General features: G+C 39.2%; 1 long non-coding RNA gene across 1 annotated transcript in view; it reads right to left on the bottom strand.

The window, feature by feature from the left end:
• Positions 1-450: 450 nt before the first annotated feature.
• The window catches only part of LOC139038027 (uncharacterized), a 66,735-nt gene continuing 44,022 nt past the window's right edge, over positions 451-23,163 (bottom strand). The window contains exon 4 of the long non-coding RNA XR_011490925.1: positions 451-7,927. This is a non-coding gene — a long non-coding RNA (uncharacterized lncRNA). The remainder of the gene's footprint in view (positions 7,928-23,163) is intronic.

Genomic DNA, 23,163 nt, shown 5'->3' with positions numbered 1-23,163 from the left:
CTTTTTTTTTTTTTAACATACTAAAGTCCACTTGGTTGGGGAGATACAGAGTAACTTGGACAGAAATTATTATTGTTTCAATTGCATGAAAATATAACCACACATTTGCAAAAGAGGACCACAGATTTAAGAAGTGATTATTTTGTTGGCTTGTAATGGATGTATTAACTTTAAAACTTGTTTGCTGAAGAAAAGCAAAGAACATAAAAAGGTAATGTCAGTTTTACTGTAAAACGTTAATTTAGAAAGAATTAATGGCATCATTATGTTTTTCATTTGGGAAAACAAAGAGGGATGTTATTGACAGAGAGCATAAAACCTGCAAACTACATATAAAATTAAATAGAATTTAAAGGGGACAAGAGGTAAACATACAAAGCCTAAATCTGTAAAGAGGTTAAAGTTTTATTTTTTACTCTTTTATTTAGGATCAGTTGTGTAGAGTGTCTGAAGAAAATAATGTGTTTATGTTTATATGTTACCCTTTGTTGATTTTTAGACATTTGTCTCTTTTTTTGGGGGGGGGTTATTTTGTTTTAAGAAGATAGGTAAGAAGGAGACAGTTTCTAGGGAAAAGAATTTCAGATGATTGCCTTCCTAACTTTTGACTTGCCTTTAAACATTCATTTAATTTCTCTGTGTTTCCGTTTACCTGTTTTCATAGAAGGCAAGAAAATTCCAGGATATGAGGAATGTCTTTATAAATACTTATACTTTCCCAATAGTCCTAATGTCTGTACAAGTGATGTTGTAACAGAAAGGGATAATAATGATTATTCCTATTTCATTAGGTGTTAGAGTAAAAATGTTCCTGCATTGCCAGGATCAATTGAAGAATGTTTCGATAGAAACTCAAAGCTAAAGGCTCTAGAGAACTTCAGTGGAACTTCATTTACCCAAAATTAATGGGTTCCAGTGCAGTTGGAATTCCAAGAAAAGGGCTATCACTGTATGATCCTCACCTCTCTAATTACATAGCTACTTTGCTTTTGATTTAACACTATCCTCACATTTTCTGAGTTTGTGTATATTGTGACAGCCATTTATTACTGTCCACACACCCACTACTTTATCTTTCCTCATACATTTCATGTCTTCATCATAAAGACATGTTTTATAGGCAACTTTTCTATTATGTCTTCCAAACAAATATCAATAGCTGGCCCCTTAAGTCTTTTCTTATATAGTGTAAGAAATGTAATAATTATTCCTTGATGCTTCCTTGGAAAGCAAGTGCAAGTGTGGAAATAAAGCGCTTTATTCACTTAAACTGTTTTCTAGAATGTGTTAGCTTACATAAGATACATGTTAGAAAACAGGGTGCTGAGAATTAGAAGAGTGAACGTTTGAAATGTGGAGGGTTTGTTAAATATTGGCAAACAAGTACTTAGGTTTAAAATATAGAGATCATATATATACAGTAAGCTTGTTTCTTAAATGCTTCAACCAGAATTGTTATCAAGCCTATTTGTGGTTTTATTTCACAAAACATTAAGAAGAAAAAGAAAGATAAAGAAAAAGCACAAGATAAAAATTGCAAAGATGTCCAGCACAAAAATTGATTACTGCGTCTGTTTTATCTGCATTTGGAGTAAAATTATGGCAGAGTCAGCAAGCACCCCCCTCCCACCCAGATGTCCCCTTTCATGTTCTCACCAAGGACACACAGGTAGGGAGCATCTCGCTTATTCAGATACACCTTAATCAGTTAGTTAAATTATAAAAATTAGGCCCTGTGTGGAAACTGAGAATATGAAGAATAGGAACATTATTTCCCAAGCAAAAGTCAACTGGAATTTGGGGAGCTCAGGGAATGTGGAAAGTTAATTATAGAAAAAATGAGAGTGCTAGAACAATTAAACATCCACAGGCAAAAAAGTAAATCTAGACACAAGCTTTTCACACACTCACCAAAACTGACTCAGAACAGATCCTTGACCTAAATGCAAAAGGTGAAACTAGAAAATAACATAGGAAAGAAGTCTAAATGACCTGGGGCATGACAGTGACTTTAGATATAACATCAAGGTACCATCCATGAAAAACATATTTGATAAACTGGCCTTCATTAAAACTAAAATCCTACTCTATGAAGGACAATGTCAAGAGAATGAAAAGATGTTATATATCAATGTCATTGGGAAACTGCAAATTAAAGAACAATAAGATGTTAGAATGGTCACAATCCCAAACATTGACAACATCAAAACCTGGGGAGGATAAAGAGCAACAGGAACTCTCATTCATTGCTAGTGGAATGCAAAGCACCGGGTTGGTTAAAAGTTTGTCCCGGTTTTTCTGTTACATCTTATGAAAAACCTGAATGAACTTATTGACAACCCAATAGTACAACCACTCTGAAAGATGATTTGACAGTTTTTTACAAAGCTAAACACTCTTACCATCTGAACTAGCAGTTGTGTCCCTTGGATTTTACTTAAAGAATGGAAAACTTATGTCTACAGAGAACCTGTTCAGGGATGTTGATAGCATCTTTATGCATAATGACCCCAACCTGGAAGCAACCAAGGTGTCCTTCAGTAGGTGAGTGAATAAATGAACTGCGGTACCTCCAGAGAATGTTTTGTCACTCAGCAACTAAAAAGGAAGAAGCTATCAAGTCATGAAAAGATATGGAAAGACCTCAAATTAGCATCACCAAGTGAAAGAAACCAAACTGAAAAGGCTACCTACTGTATGATTCCATCTATATGACATTCTGGAAAAGGCAAAACTAGGGAGACCGAGATCAGTGTTGCTGGGGGTTAAGGGAAGGGAAGGAGAAACAGGCAGAGTACACAGGCCTTTTAGTGCAGTGAAATTTTTCTATGTGATACTATAGTGGTGGATATGTGTCATTAAATATTTGTCAACATTTATATAATATGCAACACCAAGAGTGAACACTAATGAAAACTATGGATTTGGGGAGTAGATAATGATGTGTCGATTTAGGTTCATCAATTTTAACACGTATCCCCTTGTGGTGCCTGGATGTTGCTTGTGGGAGAGATCATGCATGTGTTGGGGGCAGGGGGTATGTGGGAACTCTCTGTACTTTCTGCTTAATTTTACTGTGAAATTAGAACTGCGCCAAAAAATTAAGTGCATTTAAATGGCTGAGGACATTTAAAGACTAGGACTGATATTTTATCTCAAGATACCTCAAGCAGCTGCAAGCGCTCTACATCTCCCTCTGTGGCCACAGACCTCCGATGGAGGCGATGCTGCGTGTCCTTGAGCTTAGTCGTAATCTGGGGGAGTGAAGAACTTGGGATGGTGGCCGCAGAGAAGCATGGCAAAAGCTCAGAAGAAAAATCAGGGCGTGGGGAGAATTCCTGTCAGAGAAGCAGCTGCCAGGTGGCTTGTTCTGGAGTGAGCCAACTCACCTTTTCCCTAGAGAGATACTAAGGAAGATAAATGTTGGGTGGGGTTGCACGTGGGGGCTGGATGATAGCCCACATCTGCTTTCATCCCTGTGCAAAGGAACTTATTTTATTTTGTGTTTTTGGTTCTTCTTTTGGGGTATGTAGGGGATAAAAGAGTGAGGAAATGAGTGTTCCAGCACAGAATAGATACTGTTTAAAGTTGTAAGTGAATGGAGAAAAAAATGTAAGACACAAACTGAACACGAGATGGGTAAGAATAAAGGTGCTGAATATAAATATTACATGAAAGTAGTTCATTAATTTTCCATTTTTAAAAGCACCATGGCAAGTTTATAAGGAAACATAAAAATGAGTATATTTTAAGTTAATGTTTATGGGTACATGAAGAAATAAAGAATATTGAGGGAAATGAAAAGGTTTTTTTTTTTTTAAATTCTAAACTGTAACATAAGGAAATCGCATAGTTCAGTCAACTAGAAGGGAGATAAAATAATGTCCAGGCATTTCTTAATTGGAAATTTCTTTTTCTCAGCCCAAAAAGAAGTTTTCCATCTGTTCGAGCATCTGCTTACTGTGGTTCAAGAATTTCTCCACTTTAACAAGTAGGTGTGACAGTTGTGATATCTGGGAATTTTTATGAGGGCGCACAAAAGAGTTGAGCTAGCTGGTAACTGGTTTCATAAGCTTTTTCCACAGATTCCTTACATATACACAAAATTAAAATAGTTGATCACATGGCGTGTTCAAATAAACTTTCTTAAAAAGAAGCGTTAAATTGATGCGATGCTGGAGTTGTACATGTTTTCTAACCTCTTACCGTGAGAAGAGCAGAAAGTGGTTTGCCCAGTCACAGGCCATAGGAGGACTTAGGAGATGGGACTTCTTGGTCTCTTGGCAAGACCTACCCCTTCGAAGCTTTCAGAAAGTTGCCTTATTTCTAAAACCACCACCATATTGTAAAGTAACTATCCTCCAATTAAAATAAATTAATGTTTTTTTAAAAAAGAAAGTTGCCTCATTTCTCTTGGTCTCAATTTGTCCACTGGTTAAAATGCAAATTTAAATACCAGTGTATCCTGAATACACTGGAATGTTGAGGAAGAAAATATGCTCGGGATACAGTTGCTATAGATGAATGTTTGTGTTCCTCCTTGTGTTTCTGTGTTGAAATCCTAATGCCCAGTGTGATGGTATTAACAGGTGGGGCCTTTGAGAAGTAAGCCATGAAGGTGGAGTCCTCATTAATGGGCTCAGTGCCTTATGAAAGTGGCTCCAGAGAGGTTCTTCACTCTCCCGCTATGTGAGGATATGGGCTATGTACTAGGAGGCAGGCCTTCACCATAACACAACCATGCTGGCACCTTGATTTGGACTTTCTAGCCTCCAAAACTATAAGAAGTAAATTTGTATGATTTTTAAGTTACCCAGTCCATCACATTTTGTTATAGCAGTCTGAACGTATTAAGAGAAGAGTCTATAAATGCGAATGAAGATCATTATAGTTGAGTCTTCTCCTACCTCTTATGTTTACTTAGAAACTCTGGATTCTGAAATTTTGTAATTTCTCATTTTCATTTGAGGGGAAAAAACCGTGGCCTTAAAAAATTTAGAAGTTCTGAATATGTCTTGAATATATAAATTTTTCTTTCCACCTTTTAAAAGCTGAAAAAGTTATCTTGTTAAATTATTTTTGGTTTGTCTTTATAGCTGCATAATGTCACCAGGTTTTCATTGACTGGCAAGCACCCAGTAAAGCAAATGATTTTGTGCAGTCATTATCTCTCTATCTTTCCTGTTTGGAAATAAAAAGATGCAAGAGTACTAGTTTAGTTGGTAATCTGGCGTGTGCTCAAAGCAATTATCTCTTTCCCTTCTGAATTTAATGTATATTCCAGTTCAACTTTTGTTTGCATGGATTTTCTGTGGTCTCACAGTACAGTACATCTGGCTGCAGTCATCAGGTGACCTGAGGGTTCTGTGTTCCTGGCCAGTCAGCTAGTCTTTAGACCGTGACTAGAACTCATGAGATATCCCATTTGAGAAGGTCTTGGTTTTGGGTCACTCAGATATATTCTGTGTAAAAGGGACCTTTCCTGTCCACAATCTTATCTTTGGATTTGATTGGAATTCTGTGGGAGTGAAATGATGTGTGAGAAAGGCTAGAAACTGAGGAATTCTGATGCAAAACCTGCCTGATGTTATGGAAGGTAAATTATGTAAGTCGGGAGTTAATATTTCCTTTAATTGCTATGCCAAAGTACATCTTTTCTCCCACAAGAAGTGCATATTTTCTCTCAACATCCCCCAAGAATCAAAGAGTATGAGAGATTTGACCTCTTAAGTGATCCTTTGTATTTTGTTGAATTGCTAGAATCTTGTATTTGCTATTCTATTATCTATGTCTATATCTGTACCTATAACATTAAGAAAATTGACAGAGTCAAAAATAGAGAAAGAATGAGTATATTACTGCAGAATATATGAAAAGGTGCTCAGCCTGAAATGAATTAGGGAAACAGGACCACAATGAGATACCATTTTTGCATACAACAGGCTGGAAAAAATTAAACAGTCTAGCAATATACCAAGTATTGGTGTGGATGTAGATAACTGAATTTCTTATTTATTTCTGGTAGGAATATAAATAGGTTCAACTTCTTTAGACTATAATTTGGCATTATCTTGTGAACTAGAGCATTTGTAAACCATTTGACTCAGCATTTCTACTCCCTTATGTATATTGGTGAATGTGTGTCTATAAGAGCTATCTCCACAACTGGAGACAGCCCAGCTGTGGTCCGTGAATGAAGCAATGATAGTGTCATGAACTAAGGATAACAATTCTGCCCAACTGTGTGCATCCAAAACAAGACTAAAGTAAGAAGGGCCAAGAGGAGCACCTAGTACAGCATCTAATGCTTAGAATGTATAGAATCATTTCTTGGATAGATGAATGATAAAAGTCATTCATTTGGGGGACTGTGTGAGCCTTCAGGTATGACTGGTGAATGTTTAAAGAGCCCCTCCTTTTTATCCTGTTTCTCTCTGATGAGGCCACAGATATCAAGAGCCTCTTTACCAACTATTTTCACATCACTTAATGATTCTATATTATATCCACTTGTATTTTAATGAGTAAATTTTTCACTCTGCTCTTTTTGTTACTAAAACCAGTTTATGAACTTCTGGAAGGCAAAGGCCATATTCTGAATTTCATTTTTCTTTTATTACAGAACCACATGGAGTAAGTAATCAGTAACTGCTTAGGACCTAGTGGTGAAACAAAATCTACTCAAATTTTCCTCTTTTTTTTTTAAAAAAAAAAAAAAAAAGTATTTTGAAAGGAACAAATCATGGTCAAAAGTAAAATCTTTCAACCAGGTTAGGTGCTCCATGACTTCAAGTGGATACTCTCATTAAAGAAATATTTAATATAGAGATAGTGAAGTTGTAGCTACTAACTTTATGTGTAGGAATATGTTCATGACAAATACAAGGAAATTTTTATGTGGTGATTCTAGGATGCAATAAAATTCTTAGCACACAATGCATCAATGAGAGAAAAACATTGTCTGTCTGATATTCACCCAATTAAAAACATCTAAACAATGTGCTATGCTCATTATCTTGCTAAGAAGAATGGAATCCAGAAAGCTGTTGTTGTTTCTAAGAGGTTATTTTTGTTGTTGTTGTTTAATCAAGTACTAATCAGGAGAGAGGTACTTTATATAGCCGGAGAGCCAATTTATCTGACATCAAGACTGCCCAGGCAGTTAGCCTTAGATGATTATTCTTAGAATTATGTTAGACTATTTCCAATTAAACTGTACTTCCTGTTGTTACAGTGGTTGTAAGAGGCAAAAATTTAAATAGAAAAAATGTATTTCCCTACTCTTCCCCTTCTACCATCTCCTGTTGTAACTTTCTAATGTTAATTAATTCATGTGTATCATATGAGGTTCTTTTGATAGACAGCAGTAGAAATCCCAAACTGAAATAACTCAACCAAAAATGAAGCTCATTGTTTCATTAATTGAGCATTCTGGATCTGTTATGACTAGGATTTATTACTACTTCTACTTACTCTGGGTTGGCTCCATTTTAAGACAGGGTTTTTAGTGGCATCTACTGACATAACAGGAAAGAGAACTTCTGGCTTCAAGAGTAGAGCTAACGCTTGGTTCTCGTAAGCTGATATTGAGCCATGGACCCATCCTTGAATCAATCAGTGTGAGCAGGGAAATAGAATTAGTTTAGACCTACAGTGCAAGTCGTCTTCTTTGGATGTGGGCCTGGAGAGCCAATTGCTTCTGAACACATTCATATATGCCTGCTCAGCCCTGTCTGACCCTTTGTGACCCTATGAACTGTAGCTTGCCAGGCTTCTCTGTCCTTGGGATTTTTCAGGCAAGAATACTGCCATTTCCTCCTCCAGGGGATCTTCCTGACTTGGGATCAAACCCTCTTCTCTTGTGTCTGTTGCAAGGGCAGGCAGGTTCTTTACCACTGAGCCACTCGGAAAGTCCCACAGGCTGCATCTGGAAGGAATAAATACTTGAACAAAATTTAGGGCACTGTTACCAAGGTTAGCTGTGTTTGTGACAAATACAAGGAAATTTTTATGTGGCAATTCTAGGATGCAATGAAATTCTTAGCATACAAGGCATCAATGATAGAAAAACATTGTCTGTCTGATATTCACCCAATTAAAAACATCTAAACAATGTGCTATGCTCATTATCTCAGTAAGAAGAATAGAATCCAGAAAGCTGTTGTTATTTCTAAGATATTATTTTTGTTGTTGTTGTTTAATCAAGTACTAATCAGGAGAGAGGTGCTTTATATAGCAGGAGGGCCAATTAGCATTAATGCCATTTAGCCTCCCTGTGCTAAATGGTCCAGTTATCTGCTATATTATACCTTTCAACTCAGTTTCACATTTTCTCATAGTATCTCTCGTGACTATGGGCTGTACTTTTATTTTACATTATTTTATTTTTTTATATAGAAGTATGAGGGATACCTGGCAAAACAATTTTTTGTTTCTTGATTGGTGAAAAAAGGTGCATGCCACTTTTTTGCTAGGTGACTACAAAGGGTCAATTTGGACCAGACTTTCTTAATTCTAAGAATTTCTTGAAGGTTATTCATTATTCAGATGGAAGAAGTTGGATCCCTTGACTCAGGGACAGGGAAAGTATATATAAGAATATTTTGTGATTCCTTAAAAGTTTTCTTCATGTTTCTTTTGCTATGTGAGCATGGAGAAAAATGAAGTAAGTTTGCATTGTCAAGGACTTCTAGGAGGACATAGAATGTTCCCAGTGCATTTGAGACCCCCTTTATCATAGGTGGCTCAGCTGGAAAGGAATCTGTCTGCAATGCGGGAGACCTGGATTTGATCCCTGGGTTGGGAAGATCCCCTGTAGAAAGAAAAGACTACCCACTCCAGTATTCTAGCCTGGAGAATTTCATGGACTGTATAGTCCATGGGGTCGCAAAGATTCAGACGCAACTAAGTGACTTTCATTTAATTTCATTTTCCTTATTTTAACATAGAAGAGATTGAGATGACTTCAAACAAGTTCACCTGTGTCCCCAGAGAAACATTTGTTCCAAAGGAAGGCAGATATTTGACGAGTGAATTGCAGGAAATCATGAAGATTCATTCTGTGACAGTCTGTGCCTAAAAGACATCTCTGTCACAAGAGGACATTGTGAGAATAGTGACTTAGACAGAAGGGTAAAAGGAGATCTGGGACTTCGGTGAACCTCTGCATCTTGTGCTGCCTCACTGGGGAGGGTAGTCATCATCACAAAGGTTCAGATGAATGAACTGGACCAGATCAGTCAAGGGTGGTGAATTTACATGGCAGTGACAGCAGAAATGACAATTGAATATTGGGGCTAGTCTGAAACTAGTCAGCCAGCTCAAGTGCCTTCTCTTCCTCCCCCTTTAGTTTTCCTCTTCCTGCCAGCTCCATCTCTCCTACTGCCTCCTCCTGTTCTGCTAAAGATGAGGGGCTGGGAAACAGAGATGATCCCTTTGGACTTGTGTAAGCATCCCTGGTCCATGGTTCTTGACAACTTGGTTAAGGGAGAATTTTCAAGACGTAGTCTCTGAACTTCATTTGAAATTGGTCCTGTGGGGGATTGACTGATTAATTTGAATATGCAAAAGATATACTATCTTGATTATACCTCAAGCTGTTGATGCATCAATGGGAAGGGTAGTCATCACAAATGATGGATCAACTTAAAAAAAAAAAGAATCATTCTTAAGGATTTTGCATCTCTTCCTCCTGCGTTCTATCTTCCAAACCTGATCAGGCAAATCTGACCTTTAAAACTCTTCCACACCATCACATGGGGGCTTGGATAGTAATAGCATATCTAAAGAATGGGACACTTGGAAGAGAAGAGGGGTTAACAGTGAATACAAGGACCAGCAAGGCGAGTATTGGTACTCCCCATTCCTGCAGAAGGAACGCTGGTTCAGGACCTGTCAGACATCTTGGCATGGACATCTCAGTTCTCAGTCAAGTCCCTCAGCCACTTGCCATTGAATAGTCAAATCAAGTAATTAACTCCCTTCATTTTCAAATTCCATGTTCATGAAGCAAACGTCTAATTACATTTTGGCCTCCCTATAGGGAAAGAACTGGCTAAATAAAGTATATATTAAACTAGAATCTTTGGTGATAGAGAATGACAATATCAGACAGCTTTAAAAACACCAATTTCCAAAGAGGGCACAAATAGATGGAGAAATATACCGTGTTCATGGATTGGAAGAATCAATATTGTGAAAATGGCTATACTACCCAAAGCAATCTACAGATTCAATGCAATCCCTATCAAGCTACCAACAGTATTTTTCACAGAACTAGGACAAATAATTTCACAATTTGTATGGAAATACAAAAAAACCTTGAATAGCCAAAGCAATCTTGAGAAAGAAGAATGGAACTGGAGGAATCAACCTGCCTGACTTCAGGCTCTACTACAAAGCCACAGTCATCAAGACAGTATGGTACTGGCACAAAGACAGAAATATAGATCAATGGAACAGAATTGAAAGCCCAGAGGTAAATTCATGTACCTACAGGCACCTTATCTTCAACAAAGGAGGCAAGGATATACAATGGAAAAAGGACAACCTCTTTAACAAGTGGTGCTGGGAAAACTGGTCAACCACTTGTGAAAGAATGAAACTAGAACACTTTCTAACACCATACACAAAAATAAACTCAAAATAGGTTAAAGATCTAAATGTAAGACCAGAAACTATAAAACTCCTACAGGAGAATATAGGCAAAACACTCTCTGACATAAATCACAGCAGGATCCACTATGACCCACCTCCCAGAATATTGGAAATAAAAGCAAAAATACACAAATGGGACCTAATTAAACTTAAAAGTTTTTGCACAACAAAGGACACTATAAGCAAGGTGAAAAGACAGCTCTCAGATTGGGAGAAAATAATAGCAAACGAAGCAACAGACAAAGGATTAATCTCAAAAATATACAAGCAACTCCTCCAGCTCAACTCCAGAAAAATAAATGACCCAATCAAAAAATGGGCCAAAGAACTAAACAGACATTTCTCCAAGGAAGGCATACAGATGGCTAACAAACACATGAAAAGATGCGCAACATCTCTAATTATCAGAGAAATGCAATTCAAAACCACAATGAGGTACCATTACATGCCAGTCAAGATGGCTGCTATCCAAAAGTCTACAAGCAATAAATGCTGGAGAGGGTGTGGACAAAAGGGAACCCTCTTACACTGTTGGTGGGAATGCAAACTAGTACAGCCACTATGGAGAACAGTGTGGAGATTTCTCAAAAAACTGGAAATAAAACTGCCATATGACCCAGCAATCCCACTTCTGGGCATACACACCAAGGAAACCAGATCTGAAAGAGATGTGCACCCCAATGTTCATCGCAGCACTGTTTATAATAGCCAGGACATGGAAGCAACCTAGATGCCCATCAGCAGATGAATGGATAAGGAAGCTGTGGTACATATACACCATGGAATATTACTCAGCCATTAAAAAGAATTCATTTGAATCAGTTCTAATGAGATGGATGAAACTGGAGCCCATTATACAGAGTGAAGTAAGCCAGAAAGATAAAGACCAATACAGTATACTAACGCATATATATGGAATTTAGAAAGATGGTAACAATAACCCAATATGCAAAACAGAAAAAGAGACACAGATGTACAGAACAGACTTTGGGACTCTGTGGGAGAAGGCAAGGGTGGGATGTTCTGAGAGAACAGCATTGAAACAAGTATACTATCAAGGGTGAAACAGACCACCAGCCCAGGTGGGATGCATGAGACAAGTACTCAGGGCTGGTGCACTGGGAAGACCCAGAGGGATGGGATGGAGAGGGAGGTGGGAGGGGGGATCGGGATGGGGAACACATGTAAATCCATGGCTGATTCATGTCAATGTATGGCAAAAACCACTACAATATTGTAAAGTAATTAGCCTCCAACTAATAAAAATAAATGAAAAAAAAACCCAAAAAACAAAAAACACTGATTTCAAAATTAATAGAAAAAAATACACTAGAAAATGTAAAAATAAATCACAACATCATTTACAGGTCAGACTAAAATGGATGATCAAGGATGTTAACTCATCAACAAGGACAATAAATAGTTTGTGTTTGACTTTTAGTCTTCATTTTTTGAGAGACTGTGTGAGTTCACTCTCGATAGGTTTTCTTCCTCCATGGAGAAAAACTCTACTGGAGGAAAACTGATTATATAACACTAGTTAATAATTAATTATAACTTTTAGTAGCAGAGGTGAAAAATGAGAAAAAGTACTATTGGAACATGGAGTGAGGTGTCTGTCCTGGTTTGAGGGGTTAGAGATGGCTTTCTTGAGGAAATAATGTATGACCTGGGACATGAAGTCTGAGGTATGAGGAAGATGAATAGTAGCAGAGGGCAGATGGGGGATATTCTAGATTGTATCAGTTAAGGTTCATGGTTACAATTAATACAAGCCAACTGACTAGCTGGAGAAGGCAATGGCAACCCATTCCAGTATTCTTACCCAGAGAATCCTGTGGACAGAGGAGCCTGGTGGGCTGCTGTCCATGGGGTCACACAGAGTCAGACATGACTGAAGTGACTTAGCATGCTTGCATGCATGAACCTGGTGGGCTGCTGTTCATGGGGTTGCACAGAGTCAGACATGACTGAAGTGACTTAGCATGCTTGCATGCATTGGAGAAGGAAATGGCAACCCACTCCAGTATTCTTGCCTGGAGATTCCCAGGGACAGGGGAGCCTGGTGGGCTGCTGTCTGTGAGGTCGCACAGAGTCAGACACGTCTGAAGCGACTTAGCAGCAGGAGCAGCAACTGACTAGCTAGCTAGCAGATTATTGAAAAAAACATTGGATGTATCACAGAGTCAATTGGAAGACTGGGAAATAGGTCCAGAGAATGAGATAAAACAAAACAAAAAATACTAACACAATGGGAAGCACAGTTCAGAGCACACTGGGGTGGTTGTCTGCTTAAGGTGCTATGACTGCTGCCGTCTCCACCTGGTATCTGTGCTGAGGTATAAGGAGTCTTCAGCTGTCACTGTGTCCTTGTTTCATGTTCATGTTTCCCGGTCCTGGGAGGAACATCCAATTGGCCAAGTGTGGCAGCCACTCTCTAAGATGGCGCCTATTCAGGATGCTGCTTGGTGTTCATGCCCTGTGTAGTCTCCTCTCATATCGTTCAGGGTTGACCTTCATGACCAGAGGAATATAGCAGATGTGATAACATGTACCTTTTGAGGCCAGATCATTAAAGACATTGTCACTCGCCTTACTCTCTCTTGGACCCCTGGCTTCTGAGGAAGCCTGCTGCCTCATTGTGAGGGTGCTTCACCAGCCTTTTGACTGACTGACAGGGCGAGGAATGGAAGCCTCCTGTCAGTCATGTGAGTGAACCCTCTTGGGAGTGGATCCTCCAGCCACAGTCACGCCTTCAGATAACATCTCCACTACAACCTCATGAGATACTGAACCAGAATGACTTGGCAAAGCTGCTTTCTGAATTCCTGTCCTACAGAAACTGTGAGATAGCAAATGTTTGTTTTTGTTTTAAGACTTCTAAATTTTAGGGTGATTTGTCATGCAGAAAGAGATAACTGATACACATGCCTGATTCCTAATCTGCCAAAAAGACAGAGAAGTCCTACCATATTAACTCAGATTTTAAAAGTCTTTAATTTTTTTCCCATATCACTTAATGAACATTTGCATGACTTTCCTTTATGCCAGCCACTGTTCTAAATACTTTACAAATATTAACTCACCTAATCCTCCTAGCAATCCTATGAGGTAGGCACTATTCATTTCTCTTTTGGACTTAATTTTATTCTTCCAAAATCAGTATGTCAAAGCCCCAATGCCCAGTGTGACTAAATTTGGAAATGAGGCCTTTAAAGAGGTCATTAAGATTAAATGAAGTCATAAGTGCAGAGACCCTAATCCAGTATGATTGATGTCAGAGAAGAGGGCAAGGTGCCAGACATGTGCGTGCACAGAGAAAGTATCTGCCAGCAAAGGAGAGAGGCCTCAGGAGAAACCATACCTATCAAAACTCTGACTGTAGACTCCCAAGCTATGGAATGTGGGAAGATAGCTTTCTGTTGTGTAGGCCACCCAGTCTGTGGTGTTTTGTTGTGGAAGTCCTCACGGAGTCAGCACCATGCGTCTGGGTGAGTCAGCCTCTTCTGACTTTCCTGTCCATTGTGGTAATTACCCCCATCTTGCCTTTGGTGGTTGAGGCTAGAGATAAACTGAGCACAGAGAAGTTAAGCAGCTTGTTCAGGGTCACACACCTGCTAGGTGGTAAGTCAGGATTCGAACTCTCTAAATGAATCCACTATGCTTCACCTTAATAAACACAGTTATACCTCCTTGTTAGGTAGTTACAATAGGGGAAAGGAGTCCAAAATGGCGGTGGCTAAAAGACAAAGAAGGGAAAAGTCCGTGAAAATAGAACAGAAGAAGGTCAAACGTAGGTCTGAGGACCAGAGTGAGGACTTCAGGTAGAACAGCGCTCCTGGCCAAGCCAAATTTGCATAGGGCAGGTCCAGGGGGAAGAAAAAAGATAAAAAGAGGAGCCAAAGGGCTCTCTCCCTCTCTCCCCCTCCCCCACACGTGCATACGCTCTATCTCTCCCTCCCTCCCTCACGTGTGTATGTTCTTTCTGTCTCTCTCTCTCTCCCACGCGTGCGTACCCTCTTTCTCTCTCTCTCTCTCCCCCCTGCCCACCCTGCGCGCTGGCGCGCTGCTCTACACTCTTCTCTTCTTTAAGGATGGATTTTCCTGCTATCTTCTAAATAAAATAGAACTGTAACACTGATTTGTCTAAGAGCTATAACAGGGTCTGTCCAAGACCCAACAGCTGTGACGTGCTGAAGGCTTTAATGTCCGTCACTCCAAATCTTTGTTGTGATGAGACAAAGAACCGAGGAGCATACACTAGCCTGACATCCTCAAGGACTTTATATTCTGTACATATTTTAAAATTGAGATTGTTGACATAGGTTCTAAATGGATTTAACGAGAAGTTTTAAAATGATTTTGGACTCTGGTAGAACAGAGTAACTGAAAGAGCCCTTATGAAAACCCTCAACTATTTGAGTTATTTCACTTTAGACTAAATGTGTGCTGGGATGCACTGGACTGTAAATAATCTCTGTCACTGTGTCTGTCCTTTCACTCAAGTTTCCAAGTGCAGGCAGAAGCATCTGATTGCAGAGCTCAACTCCTTTCTGCCAGCTAGATGCAGTCCTTGGCTATATAACAGGAAACTCTCACATGGTAATTGGATGGAGACAGAAGCCCCAATTCAAGGGTTTACCCTTCTGTGTTAACACAGCCCACACGTGGTCCAGGATATCTTCAGCCCTTGCCTTGCACTAAGACACTTATCACTTGATTGGTTCCTCAGAACACATCCAGTTTGATAACACTTTCCTGAGAAATTACTATTTCACTGAAACTCTTCTATTCGGAGGGTAGGATTTCCATTACACAGTCTGCCCAGCAGACTTCTGAAATGATTCTCTAGTAGATCATTTGGTTTTCATTCTCAAAATTTCTCTTCTTGTTGTTAGCCTCGGCTGTCATCTTTCTCCTTCCCTTACACAGTCCCTAAAAGCCCCCTTTCCTGTGTTGATTATTTTAGTTCTGTGCAAACTCCACACGGAGAAACAAGTACTCTCCCTTTAGTGGCGTGGTAACTATCTATGACAAACTCTGCTCTCAGTAAGTACCGTTGAGGTGAGCTGAGGCTTTGTGCAAGGACAGGGGTAGTAGAACAAACTGTTGACGAACTCCGAAGCTGCATGCCTTTCTTTAAAGATGCCCAGATTCAATGAAAAACAAGCACCCAAACAAATAAAACCCAATGAACACCTGAGCTAGCTAGACAAAAGGTTTCTGTGGCTGCGTTTGGTTGATTTGCTGTTCTTTCTTCAGTGTTTCTTAGTCTACTGTAAGTGCCTTTTCACAGTATTTAAGTAATGCAGAGCTGTTTCACAGCAGGAATTCTAGGCTAAGAAAATAGCGGTATATAGTGACTTGTCGGGGTGGGGAGAAAGAGTGCTGGACAAATACTCCACCAGTGGACTCAGGGCTTGTAGGTAGGATGATGGATTAATCCATACTGAAATCAAGCAGACAAATCTCATTCCAAATCTTTAAAACAACTGTCTATTTTATAATTATGATAACAGGCTTCATCCTCATTCTGCACTTATTTTGCCATGTGATATTGAGGAGGTAGTTTGGTTTTCTACTCTAGACAAAATATGTTTTCCACTCTGAGTTCTGGCCCAGTCCCAGCTGATGGAGAGGCTTAAATTATAAGCATAGATATTGATGCAGATTGGTAGGCATCTGGAATTTTGGCAGTTTTCTTTGTTTCTTTTCTTTTCTTTCTTTTTTTTTGCTAATTGTAACATTGCCTTTATTTGAATCACTTTAGGGCTGAGGTATATCTGTTTCACATATGTGTTAAACAAAGCAATCAAATCTTGGTAGGAAAGGGTACAAATTGTTCTAATTTTTCTCAAGAATTAGATTTTCAGCCAGGGATTTTTGTAGCATCTCAGAGAATGCTATAACTGAGTAGAGTAGTAATGCACCTAAAAGTTAAACATTGATAATGTATAATGAACAATCTGCTAAATGTTAATACAATTTATCCTTTTAAAAATTTATAAACATGACATATTGCATGCACTTAGTGCTAATCTGTTTTAGACATTCATTTGGTTTGACCTATGACCATAATATATTATGTTCCTTGAGATATTTGTCTTGTCTTTTGGAAACAAGATTACAACTAATGCGACACATATGACTTTAAATTACTACCTCAACTAGAGATGTGTCAGTAATGAATTAGCCATGGCTTTGAACCCTCTGCTTATAATTTAAATTACCACCCTTTTGCTGATGTATCATTGTAATTCATTAAATAAATTGCAGAATCAAAGAACCACATATTGTTCTTAGAGCTATTGGTGACATTTTCCCCTTTAATTTACCTAACTCTAGGCTAATGTATCCAAATTTATGTAATAAAAACAATCATGAGAGAGGGCAATTGTACGCTTATGTTAATATTAGAATAAAATCCTAGCCAGACTTCATATAAACTAGATGTACAGAAACATTATCCTTTTTTGCTACTTTCACTTTTAAGGGGAAAAAAATTACGATACTGGAAAAACTGAGCTCACACTAATGACTTGGTAAGACATTTTTCAGGAGAGAGCCCTGTAAGATAAAGTTTAATTTGTAATGTTTTTTACACTTTCTCAGCATTGACTTTGCCACACTGTATGTTCTGGAAAGGCACAGAGTAGAAACACATTAAATATTTGTTGAATGATGTCTGTGGTAATAAATGATAACCATTTATTATGAATAGCAACAGATTAAATTTTGCTTACCATTTTCCATTTGCTCTGATGGGATAGATACATTTTTAAGCTCTTACTGTATACTAGGCACTGTTGTTTAGGGGCCCAGTCATGTTCAACTCTTTGCAACCCCATGGAATGCAGCATGCCAGGCCTCTCGTCCCTCACCATCTCCCAAAGTTTGCCCAAGTTCATGTCTGTTGCATTAGTGATGCCATCCAGCCATCTCATCCTCTGATGCCCTCTTCTCCTGCTCTCAATCTTTCCCAGAATCAGGAACTTTTCCAATGAGTTGGCTATTTGCATTAGATGACCAAAATATTGGAGTTTCAGCTTCAGCATCAGTTCTTCCAATGAGTATTCAAGGCTAATTTCCCTTAAGACTGGTTTGATCTCCTTGCTGTCCAAGGGACTCTCAGGAGTCTTCTCCAGCACCACAGTTTAAAGGTGTCAATTCTTTGGCATTCTGCCTTCTTTATAGTCCAGTTCTCACAACCATTCTTTATAGTCCAGTTCTCACAACCATATGTGACCACTGGCTAGACCATAGCCTTGACTATGTAAGACCTTTTCCAGCAGAGTAATGTCTCTGCTTTTCAACACACTGTCTAGGTTTGTCATAGCTTTCCTGCCAAGAAGCCAACATCTTCTGATTTCATGACCTCAGTCACCATCCACAGTGATTTTAGAGCCCAAGAGGAGGAAATATGTCACTACTTCCACTTTTCCCCCGTCTATTTGCCATGAAGTAACAGGGCCAGATGCCATGATCTTAACCTTTTTTTAACCTTTACTGTTGACTCTTTCACTCTCCTCCTTCACCCTCATCATGAAGCTCTTTAGTTCCTCTTCACTTTCTTCTGTTAGAGTGCTATCATCCACATATCTGAGGTTGTTGATGTCTCTCCCACCTATCTTGATTCCCGCTTTTAACTCATCCAGCCTGGCATTTCTCATAATGTGCTCAGTGTATTAATTAAACAGACAGGGTGACAGCAGACAGTCCTGTCATACTTCTTTTCCAATCTTGAACTGATTGAAGAACCCTGAACTCCATACAGGGTTCTTTCTGTTGCTTATTGAGCTGCATACAGATTTCTCAGGAAACAGGAAAGATAGTCTGTTGTTTCCTTCTCTTTAATTCCACAGTTTTTTTATGATCCACATAGTCAAAGGTTTGGCGTAGTTGATGAAACAGAGGTAGATGTTTTGCTAGAATTCCCTAGCTTTCTCTGTGATCCATTGAATGTTGGCAATTTGATCTCTGGTTCCTCTTCCTTTTCTAAACCCAGCTTGGACATCTGGAAGTTCTTGGTTTGCATAATGCTGAGGCCTAGCATGCAAGATTTTAAGCATGACCTTACTTGCGTGGGAGAGTGCAATTGTCCAATGGTTAGCACATTCTGTAGTACTACCCTTCTTGGGAACTGGGGTGAGGATTGACCTTTTCCAGTCCTGTGGCCACCACCGAATCTTCCAGATTAGATGCCATACTGAGTGCAACACCTTGATGGCATCATCCTTTAGGGTTTTTAATAGTTCTACTGGAATTCTGTCATATCCACTAGCTTTATTAACAGCAGTGCTTTCTAAGGCCCACTTGAGTCTGCTCTCCAGAACGTTTGGTTCTGGGTGGTTGACCACACCATAGTAGCAATCTAGTTCATTTGGATCTTTTTTGTATAGTTCTTCTGTCTATTCTTTCCACTAGGCACTGTACTAAAGCATATTTCATGTGTAAACTCATGTTATGTATACTAACTCACACATATATATTATGTATCATATGCTTGTTCAGTCACTAAGTCATGTCCTATTCTTTGCAACCCCATGGACTGCAGCCCACCAGGCTTCCTTGTTCTTCACTATCATATACTTAATGTAACATATTTAATATACATTGTGCATATAAAATGTTTATAGGTAAAATCTGTCTTTATAAAAATAAGGTTCTAAAGAGCAGAGATGGTCTTAAGTCTCTTTAGTGTTTCCCCCCATATGCCTGGCAAAATGCTATTATGTAATTGTCACTCAGCAAAGACTTGTTGAGTAAAAATTAAGATGTTCTTTTGTGACCTGGCATTTCATAGTGCCCTAGAAGACAAATGGGTTTCCCTGGTAGCTCAGTTTTAAAGATCTGCTTGCCAATGCAGGAGGCATGGGTTTGAGCCCTGGGTTGGGAAGATCCCCTGGAGGAGGGCATGGCAACCCACTCCAGTATTCTTGCCTGGAGAATCCCCATGGACAGAGGAGTCTTGCAGGCCACAGTCCATGGGGTCACAAAGAGTCGGACATGACTGAAGGACTGAGCAACATCAAAAACAAGACAAATAGTTCCCCAGGGCAATATAGAACTAAATTGAGTAACCTAAACCAGAGGTAAAATAGCAAAAGCCAGTGAAGCCTAGCTTTCTTATATATTAAAATGCCATTGATTTACTAGATTCAGTCCTTCAGCAAGTTAAATGCCTGGTATTAGGCTGGAGAGGGAGGATAAACTTCTACTCACTTAGAGTCTAAATGTAGAGCCCAAAGTAGTATATGTGAATATGAGAACCATTAAATGGTGGATCAACTGGTACTGTTAAGAACATGAGCTCAGAAAAGGAAGGATTAGGGGTCAAAATAATAGTTTCCCTAACTATACAGGCCTTTGAGTCAGACAGGTGGAGCATGAGTCTGGTTTTTTTTGCTGTGTTTTGAGGCAAATTGGTTAACTGCTATAAGCTTTTTGCATCTCTAAAAATGGAGTTCTACCTCCCTGTGGAGTTGTGACAGTTAAAGATCATATATGTTAAACCCTTAGACTTTGCTTTACAAAGGTAAACAGTCATTTGGATTAGTCAAAAAAAGTTTTGAGATGAAGCGGTAACTTAGCTAGACCTTAAAGGATATTTGAGAGAGGGACGGATCAAGGGCAAGCGAAGGCAGGAATGGGAATAGCGCACATGAGCAAGAGTGAGAAAGGGAGTTCTTTAAGCAGATTGGGAGAAGCGGGCAGCAGGGACAAATTAAATTTGTTCAGTGAAATGAATTCATATGATTGGGAGCCTGATTAGCATGGCAGAGGTGCCTCAGTTGTAAATGACATGGGGCTAGAGGATCCTCAGTTGTTCCATTCTCTGTCTGGAGCACTCTGAACCTAACTTCTAGATAGCATATTATTGTGACTAAAGAGGTGGCAAGAATACACAGAAGAACTGTACATCAAAGATCTTCATGACCCAGATAATAACGATGGTGTGATCACTCACCTAGAGCCAGATATCCTGGAATGTGAAGTCAAGTGGGCCTTAGGAAGCATCACTATGAACAAAGCTAGTGGAGGTGATAGAATTCTAATTGAGATGTTTCAAATCCTAAAAGATGATGCTGTGAAAGTGCTGCACTCAATATGCCAGCAAATTTGGAAAACTCAGCAGTGACCACAGGACTGGAAAAGGTCAGTTTTCATTCCAATCCTTAAGAAAGGCAATGCCAAAGAATGCTCAAACTACTGTACAATTGCACTCATCTCACACACCAGTAAAGTAATGCTGAAAATTCTCCAAGCCAGGCTTCAGCAATACATGAACCGTGAACTTCCGGATGTTCAAGCTGGTTTTCGAAAAGACAGAGGAACCAGAGATTGAACTGCCAACATCTACTGGATCATCAAAAAAACCAGAGAGTTCCAGAAAAATATCTATTTTTGCTTCATTGACTTTGCCAAAGCCTTTGACTGTGTGGATCACAATAAACTGTGGAAAATTCTGAAAGAGACGAGAATACAGACCACCTGACCTGCCTCTTGAGAAATCTGTGGCAGGTCAGGAAGCAACAGTTAGAACCAGACATGGAACAACAGACTGGCTCCAAAGAGGAAAAGGAGTACATCAAGGCTGTATAGTGTCACCCTGCTTATTTAACTTATATGCAGAGTACATCATGAGAAATGCTGGGTTGGAGGAAGCACAAGCTGGAATCAAGATTGCTGGGAGAAACTTCAATAACCTCAGATATGGAGATGACACCACCCTATGGCAGAAAGTGAAGCAGAACTAAAGAGCCTCTTGATGAAAGTGAAAGAGGAGAGTGAAAAATTTGGCTTAAAGCTCAACATTCAAAAAACTAAGATCATGGCATCTGGTCCCATCACTTCATGGCAAATATATGGGGAAACAGTGGAAACAGTGACAGACTTTATTTTGGGGGGCTCCAAAATCACTGCAGATGGTGACTGTAGCCATGAAATTAAAAGACGCTTGCTCCTTGGAAGGAACGTTATGACCAACCTACAGATGCTAAGTCGCTTCAGTCGTGTCTGGCTCTGTGTGACCGCATAGACGGCAGCCCACCAGGCTCCCCCATCCCTGGGATTCTCCAGGCAAGAACACTGGAGTAGTTTGCCACTTCCTTCTCCAGTGCATGAAAATGAAAGTGAAGTCGCTCAGTCATGTCCCACTCTTAGTGACCCCATGGACTGCAGCCCACCAGTCTCCTCCGTCCATGGGATTTTCCAGGCAAGAGTACTGGCATGGGTTGCCATTGCCTTCTCCTGACAAACCTGGACAGTATATTGAAAAGCAGAGACATTACTTTGCCAACAAAGTCCATCTAGTCAAGGCTATGGTTTTTCCAGTAGTCGTGTATGGATGTGAGTGTTGAACTAAAAAGCAAGCTGATCACAGAAGAATTGATGCTTTTGAACTGTGGCGTTGGTGAAGACCCTTGAGAGTCCCTTGGACTGCAAGGAGATCCAACCAGTACATCCTAAGGGAAATCAGTCCTGAATTTTCATTGGAAGGACTAATGTTGAATCTGAAACTCCAATACTTTGGTCACCTGATGCGAAGAACTGATTCATTAGGAAAGACCCTGGTGCTGGGAAAGATTGAAGGCGGGAGAGGAAAGGGACAACAGAGGATGAGATGGTTGGATGGCATCACCAACTCAATGGAGATGAGTTTGGGTAAACTCTGGGAGTTGGTGATGGACATGGAGGCCTGGCCTGCTGCAGTCCATGGGGTCGCAAAGAGTCAGACATGACTGAGCAATTGAACTGAACTGAAATACCCCTTTATATTTGCTTTTCCTTCTAGCACTTGGCATGTTGTTTTGTGTACTATGGGCAGTAAATGTGTTGTTTTTATATAAATTAATGGTTTGCATGCTGACAGTCTTACACTTTGCTTTTTATTGCACAGATTTAATGTGTGTATATATGTGGCTGTCCCTCCATGAAAGAGGAAAGGTGTGTGTGTGTGATCATAAAAAGATGATTGGCATGTGCTTAGGAATCTTAGAATTAAAGTTCTATAGAAGTTTAATATGAAATCAATTTTCTGTAGAGTGTGTATATATATATATATATATATATGAATGTTTTCTGTTTTGCTAAATTATTTGTTATCACATAGTATATTCTCTTAAGGAAGTACTTCAAAATGTCAGATTTTAATAAGAGAAGTAATTATAATGCATTGAATATCAACATCAAGACTTTTTTCTGAGTTTTAAAATAAATAAATGGATATCTTTTGGCATATTAAATTTTAATTCATTGAGCTTACTGTGATGTTAATAAATTAAGTCCATCAGTCAGTAACTTGACCTATAGAATTACTGAATATGACTCAGTAAAAAGAAAAGACATTTTCTAAAACACCAGACTTAATTTTAGGTGAAATTAGTCTATTAGCTAGCTACGTGCTAGATACCTTGGTTTTCCCAGGCCCAAAGACCTAGGAATAATTTGTCCTTACTGAACTTGAATATTGTACTCTAAGGAAAATGTGTTTGAAAAATGAATTTT

The sequence above is a fragment of the Odocoileus virginianus genome, chromosome 13 (genome assembly GCF_023699985.2).
Source record: "Odocoileus virginianus isolate 20LAN1187 ecotype Illinois chromosome 13, Ovbor_1.2, whole genome shotgun sequence".
Lineage (NCBI taxonomy): Eukaryota > Metazoa > Chordata > Mammalia > Artiodactyla > Cervidae > Odocoileus > Odocoileus virginianus.
The sequence above is the reverse complement of the archived record's forward strand: the minus strand, read 5'-3'. Positions and strand labels throughout refer to the sequence as shown.